Here is a 7,876-nt window from a genome sequence, read left to right on the forward strand (position 1 = left end):
CCAACAGATAACAGATTTTGAAAAGTGTTTCCTCATTTCAACCAAGATAACTAGCCAGGATAACCAACAAATCACATGGAAAGACATGATTATCTTTCTGGTTTAAATTTCAAAACAGTTGTTGCTCTTCCCAACTTAGAATCATGAGAGAAAGATGAAATCGCAGCTTACATACATGTCTGCTAGGGTGTTTCATTCCACAACTTTGCCAGACTTGTGGTCTAACTTACGCAAGTCACACTTCTCGCTTGCTCATCTGTAAATTATAGAAAGTAAAGCTGCCTTACCTCGCAGGGCGAGGCGCAAGAGCCCAGTCCTACAGCTGACAAACGATCGGAGCACTCCCTTCCCCTTCAGACTGTTCATTTGATAAAGGCTTCAGTGTTGAGCCCTAATTCAGTGTTTCGAGCAGAGTTGTGAGATCCTCAGTTGAAAGACCCTTTGTAAAAGCTCAGCTCCTAGTGAAAGGCATTATCATTTTTGACTGCAAAAGAACTGCGTTCCTCATTGCTCTTTCAAGCTACAAAATTCTTAAAATCTTTTTGTTTTATTTCATTTTACATGCCCTAAATATCTGGATTCAGCTGTTACATGAATATAGTGTCTTATTAATTTCAATGAATGTAAGTTCTGAATTAGCTAAACATTTTAACTGCATAACACTTTGCACATGCAATCTGTTCATCCTTTAAAGAAATACTTCTGTCCCTCGAAGTTTCGTCACTGCTCAAAAGTCCAGATCCAAACTGGGTCTTCGTTTCCTACGAAGCAATAATGAAACATAACCCCTAAACCAAGGATGTTGTTCCACTTACCGAGATGTTGACACTCCAAATGGAAAATTAAAAATACCTTGTTTGGACCATGTCAACTTCGAAACACTCCACATCCATATGAAAGCAGTAAGTAGAAGAATTAGAAACTACTACTACCTTCCCTGGCTAACACATACACTTCCTGTACCCTGGCCCAGATCTTCAACTAAACAGGATTATGCCAGTTCATATAAATCAAAGGAATTACACCGATTTATACTAGTTGAGGACCTCGACATTAGGGACTGCCACCATACGTATTTATGGACAACACTGTTCGCTTTAATAAATACAGTCTTGAATGTCTAGTGACATGAAAATTGGGACCAAGGAAAACCTTACTGTTTCCAAACTTCTGTCACGAGCCAAAAAAAACGGCTTCTCTCTCTGCCTCCCACAGTACAAGAAGCAAAGCCACAACTGGCAAAACATCTCTGTTATCATGAACAGCTTAGAAATCCCAACCACCTGCACTCTTGTTCACCTGCAAACAGCTACTGGTGCACTCCAGAGAAAACAGTCTATACATCATCCCATCTCCTTTGTATCCGGGAAGTACTGGAAAAACGGATGATACGAGCTGATGCACTCACAGCAAATAGATGACATCCCATGTTATCTTTGCAGCAACACAGTTTTCCAGCTATCTCAGAGTTTAGCTAAAGCACTTACTTGCACACTGAAGACGGGATTAGATCTGGATCCAGGCAAGAGCCAAGGCAAATACACCAAGAAGCAGAAAAGAGAGAAATTTCAGTTTGAAACCATACTTAGCACAGATGTGCAGAGCACGTTCCATCTCCTGTGCCAAGGGTGAACTGCACAGAACAGCTTTTACTACAACTGCAGTTGCAGGCAGGATGCAGGGGAAAAACGTGAGAGAATCGGGGGGCAAAGGGGCAGAATTATTTTTTTTGTAGAAAATTTTTCTTTATTGCCGACACTCACTTTCCACTTTCGTTTCTTTTTCGGCACAATTAGATATCCAAACCAGCCAAGTAGCATAATTCACTCTCATCTGTGTGGTGCTAACAGATTTGTCTCCATCTCGTTAGACCCACATTTTTAACTTGTGTTGCTTATGACAACGCATATGCAGGAATGAAGCTGTAAACTTTGACAAAAGTCTTTAAAAGCAGCAGTATTCTACTTGAAAACAATTTCTTAAAAGGAGATTAATTTGAAACGCCCCTTACCATGCTATTTCTCACCAAATGTAGAGCTTAGTATTTCTATTCCGTTGTATAAGCCCTTATGTGGAATTGTTCCTTGCCAGATGATCCTTTCTGCCCTCTGCAAGATTTGCCGGTCATGACAACTGCATTCCACTGAAGCAATTAAAATATAAATGCTTTTAAATACATTTGACTGAACTGTAATGAACTTAGACAAAACAGGTGGAATCCCAGCCTTGGGGAAGTTAATGGAAATTTTAACATTGATGTAATTGGGGCAAAAATGTTGCTCAGATGAGGGAACTTTGGCAAAAATTACATCAAAAAGCAATTATTTATATGCATGTGCACACACGCTAAGCACTCCTAAGCAGCAAAGCCAACAGAAAAGCTGGACGTCACTTCATTTCTTCTACAGGAGAGGAAAAGAGGAAGAAACCCCAACTGCTACTTCTTTTTCTGAATACTTGGGAAGCACTTAGATTTTCAGTAAAGGGGCCAAAATAACTGTCCAAAAGATGCAGAGAGAATACTTAATGCTATACTTTTGTGGTATTAGTTCTCTCGGCTCAGACATTTTCTCCACTCTTTGACACTTTATAACATGTCTTAAAATAACCAAATACTAATAAATATAATGGTACAGCAACAAAAGATGTCCGTATTTTATCTCCAATTCCAATGCCATTGATAATCCCAATCTCAAAAAAAAAATGTGGAGTTGTATCATTTGTAATGTTTAGTGCTCTCTGGTCCTAATATGTTTCATATTTTTAATAATGACATTTTAATCCAAAATATATACATTTCAAAGTAAATAAATCAATGCCTTGCTATATTGCTTATATTTACTGGTTGCAAACATGTCAACAGCTGTATCATATGATTTGTAAAGTATTCATTACCATTCCAGAAAAATAAATTTCTGCATATACAACTCTTTAAAGTGTTAGTACAAAAAAACAGTTAAGTTATTCAAACTTGAAATAGTGCTGGATTTGTAGAATTCAGTAAAACATCAGTGCAGTCCAGGCTTAGAGAAACAATGCTAAGATTAATAGTGTCAAAATGTATATGTCCTTAATCTATTAAAAGGCATACTTTGCTTTGTCTTCCTATAGATAAATGCACGTATATAACCATACCATCGTTCTACAAACAGCTTGCCACGTTCTATTGTTTCATGAACCACACAAAGAAATACACAATAAAGAAAAAATTCTGAACATTTACCAGTTTTTCTTTCTCTTCTTTCTTTCATATGGAATCCATCCTACCTGTAATGCAGGAAATACGTGCCTTTTGGTGGCTTTCGTATTGTCCAAGAAAAAAGTACGTGGTCAAACAGCTGATTAGGGATGAGAAAAGCTGAAAGGTGATTTTCCAAACCAAGTCAAAGCACATCATCTGGCTTGTTTTAGACTGAAGTACCCGTATGTCTTTAAAAGTCATTACACATAATGAAAAGATGAAAGCCAGGTTTTAGGCAGCTGTGCTGGGAATTACAGGTGTTTGCCCAATACTTCTGTATGAATACGCTAAAATCCTACATGCAGTCTGAAAAACATCTATAAAGCAGTGAAATATGTTAATTTAAAATTTATATAATGCAAATATTAGAAAAAGGAAGGTGAAGAGCAAAGGAAAGGTATCAGCAAAGTTTAAGATCCTACAAATAGACTAGGCTGTATAAGCCCTTCAGGCTTGAAGGGCAACTTTATTTTAAATCAAAAGGCTGAATGCTTGTTTTTTTCTAAACTTCAGGAAGACAAAGCATAGATAGTCCAAGAAATGGCAGTTAAAATTCCATTTTAAATTGTAACAAATATGTCTAAGAATTTACAAGTCTCAGTATTAGCCAGTGTCTCCTACCGTTGTGTCCTTCCTATCCAGCTAATTTGCCCAAATTTTACTTAAAAACCAGAACACTGCTATGATAAATAAATCACTTCTAGGTCCAGTTATGAATACTTTCCAATTTTCAGAAAGTAACTTCTCTAAATTTGCCTGTGCAAGACTAACTGATATATGCGACCATCAGTTTTATCAACATAGAAGCTACAATTACATTAACACATCCAGGATTCTGAGTTCATGCAGAGCTATTTACTGTTATTTTAATGCTCTATTTCAATACTGTCAAGCAACATAGAAATGAAATAACAAAATGACAAGTATTGTATTCATATTTATTGCTGAATAAATAGGCACAATAATCTGGGAAGTCAAATTAAGTGCATATTTAATCTGTATCTCTGCATCCACATACTTCATTTGCCTTTCATCTAGGAGTAAATATTCTCAGAATTTAACCGACGTTATACTTTTAAGTCAGTAATTTTACAGATTTATGTAAGCTTGATGTCTGCCTAGAGCTATCTAGTCATGATCTCAGATGTAAAAGAACTCTGAATACAATAGCATCTAAAGGCTAGAAGTGAGACAGAAGTTAATCACATGCGAAAAAAAAAAAAATCTAGCTGTTACAATGCCCTCTAAACACCCTACTGACCTATACACATTGCAAGTCAACATCCTACGTCACCCTGTGTATATATGTATTTTTGGGAGCTGCGGAATTTGTGCACTAATAGAAAACAACAGTTGAAAGGAAGAATCTGTGAGACTCTGTTTGCATGACTATTTGTATCTTTATGCACTGCAATTCAGATAAGTTTTACTGTTTACTAGGAATGCAAAATCAAACACTAGCTCCTAGAAAGGCCAGCATTTAAATAAATGGAAGGTTCTTAAAACAAATGTAGCTTTGTAGCGTATCTAGCGTAACATCTGCATCAATCTCTAAATTGTTTATTTTTGGCACGTCAAATGTGGTTTGGACACGATGGATGAATTTAATTTTGGAGCAAGGCCAAACAATTTAGCATGAACGTGCCATTTTGATAAAGCTTGGAGTAGCAGCTAGGAACTGCTCTGGTTTCTTCCCTTTCCTGAGAAGTGGAATCCAGATATATCCTGTTGGTTATTTTAACTGAGTACTTAACTTAACTTGCCAATTAGGCATTGACTAATTGTGCTGGAACCAATTATTAGTGCTGGAACCAACTACGTTCTAACAACTTAAAGTGGCATCCTGCAACTATTTAGTGAGGCTGTATTTTCACGTGCAAGATTATTCAAATGCATTTAGAGTTTATGTCTAAATCAGCAGATATAATCTATAATTATTAGAGCAGGAGTATCTGACATAGATACATAGTAAAGAATGCACTTAATCATAAAACTTACAGTACGAAGATGACCTTAGGCCAAAAATACAAATTTTACTGAAGGTAACTACATTGCTGAGGTGTTATCAGGCTGTATTCAGAGAAGAATACAAACTTAGGTCTCGCTTGTGCATTAGTGGGAAGACACTTTTCATGAAGATACAAAATTCTGTGTAATAAAACTGTGCTCATCCAAATCTTTTCAGTATGAATAATTATAGCTTGACGTGCCTTCAAACCTATTTGGGAAGAAGTAACTTTGGTTCATGTATTAAAACTACAAGGCCAGATACTTAAAAAAAAAAAAAAAAGAAGGGTCTAAGAACTCACAAACTGTTTTAGGAACGACTTGCTCAGACATTCATCAGCAACATTGAGCTTGTCTCTCCTATTGCAATATTGTTCCATTTCCCAGAGCTTAGAACAGAAGTTATTTCTTTAAGGAACCGTTCATATGTTACAGATACTTCACTGATCTTTAGGGAACTTTAAAATTTACTTCAACAGAGGATTTGACTCCTGGAGAATAAAATTAGAAAAAAGGCTGAAACTTAATAAACTAAGCCTGTTGACAGGAGTAAAAGAAAAAAAGACTACTCTAACCATAGAATGCCTGTAAGTAGAATACATAATAGAAAACGAGCTTGCATCAGGCACACGTTTGTCTTCACACAGGGTTTATCTTCCCCACAGAAGTATTTCTTGCAATCAGGACCTAGGTTTGAATGCCAAAATAGACTAGCCTAGTTCCAAACGACAAAGCTGTCAAGCCTTCTTCAGAGTCCTCCCTAGTACTGAGCTTTACTACAGAAATCAGTGGGACGTCTGAGCGTATCCCACAGCTGCCTGTGGTACAGCATGGCAAACTGCTGGAGGAATGTTCCCAGTGCACCGAGGAAGAAGCTGTCTACATCCAAGCACGCTTCTGCAATTACGGGAGGACAAAGGAGTACACATAGTCACCTGATCTGGCGTTTCTGCAGTGCGAAGACCACAGAGTTAATAAACCAAAAGCAATTTAAACATGAGTTTAAATCCAGCTTGTCGTGGTTTAACTTCAGTCGGCAACTAAGCACCATGCAGCCGCTTGCTCACTCCTCCCGACCTGGTGGGATGGGGGAGAGAATTGGAAGAGCACAAGGGAGAAAAACTCGTGGGTTGAGATAAAAACAGTTTAATAATTGAAATAAAATGATAATAATAATAATATGATGATAATAATAATACACAAAGCAAGTGATACACAGTACAACTGCTCACCACCCGCTGACCGATGCCCAGCCAGTCCCCGAGCAGTGGCCCCCCCGGCCAGCTTTCCCCAGTTTATGTACTGAGCATGACGTCACATGGTATGGAATGTCCCTTTGGCCAGTTGGGGTCAGCTGTCCTGGCTGTGCCCCCCCCCCGCTGACAGATGCCCAGCCAGTCCCCGAGCAGTGGCCCCCCCGGCCAGCTTTCCCCAGTTTATGTACTGAGCATGACGTCACATGGTATGGAATGACCCTTTGGCCAGTTGGGGTCAGCTGTCCTGGCTGTGCCCCCCCCCCGCTGACAGATGCCCAGCCAGTCCCCGAGCAGTGGCCCCCCCGGCCAGCTTTCCCCAGTTTATGTACTTAGCATGACGTCACATGGTATGGAATGTCCCTTTGGCCAGTTTGGCTGTGCCCCCCCCCCGCTGACAGATGCCCAGCCAGTCCCCGAGCAGTGGCCCCCCCGGCCAGCTTTCCCCAGTTTATGTACTTAGCATGACGTCACATGGTATGGAATGACCCTTTGGCCAGTTGGGGTCAGCTGTCCTGGCTGTGCCCCCTCCCAGCTTCTTGTGCACCTCCAGCCTTCTCAGTCGGTAGAGCATGGGAAACTAAGAAGTCCTTGGCTAGTGTAAGCATTACCTAGCAACAACTAAAACATGGGTGTGTTATCAACTTTGTTCTCGTCCTAAATCCAAAACACAGCACTGTACCAGCTACTAGGAAGGAAATTAACTCTATCCCTGCCGAAACCAGGACACAGCTTTAAGCAGTATCAGTTTAGGCCAAGGGAACCATGGAACTGTTATGTTCCTGTCTGCAGATGTAACCAAACAGCAAGTGTGGTGAAACCTGAATGCAAGTCATGTTATGTGAAGCACCTGAGATGTCTAAATTAAGGGTGTAATGTCCCTTGGGAAATCCAGATTTGGGATTAACTGTTCTCTGCCAGTGTCTCTCTTCCTTGATTTTAGAGTGACAGTATTCCTAACTTCAACCTGACAGCTAAGTTTCTGAACTGAATCTGTGCTTGGTTAAAGGTTTTACAGAATCTGTGGACATCCCACAAGTTTATTTAAACTTGTTTAGTATGACCAGTACAGCTTTTAGATACCTTTAGATAAGGTAGTCTTATATACTTAGAAATATTTATATTCTTTTTATGGCTAAAAATTAACTACAAAAATGACCTACACTACCACAACACGTATTTACAATTATGTAAATTGTTCACAAAGTAGATTGGACGGGCCAATTGGACTCATTGCAGAGGCTAAGTAAATTTGACTCACCAACGTGAGTCTGCATTTTTAATTAAATGAGTCAAATTATATGTACAGAGGACTTAAATGAATATTCCACAAGCATTGCCTGTAGCAGATATGATTAAATAAGAATTTTCAGTT

Source organism: Aptenodytes forsteri, unplaced genomic scaffold (genome assembly GCF_000699145.1).
Source record: "Aptenodytes forsteri isolate BGI_AS27 unplaced genomic scaffold, ASM69914v1 Scaffold256, whole genome shotgun sequence".
In the NCBI taxonomy this organism is placed as follows: Eukaryota; Metazoa; Chordata; class Aves; order Sphenisciformes; family Spheniscidae; genus Aptenodytes; species Aptenodytes forsteri.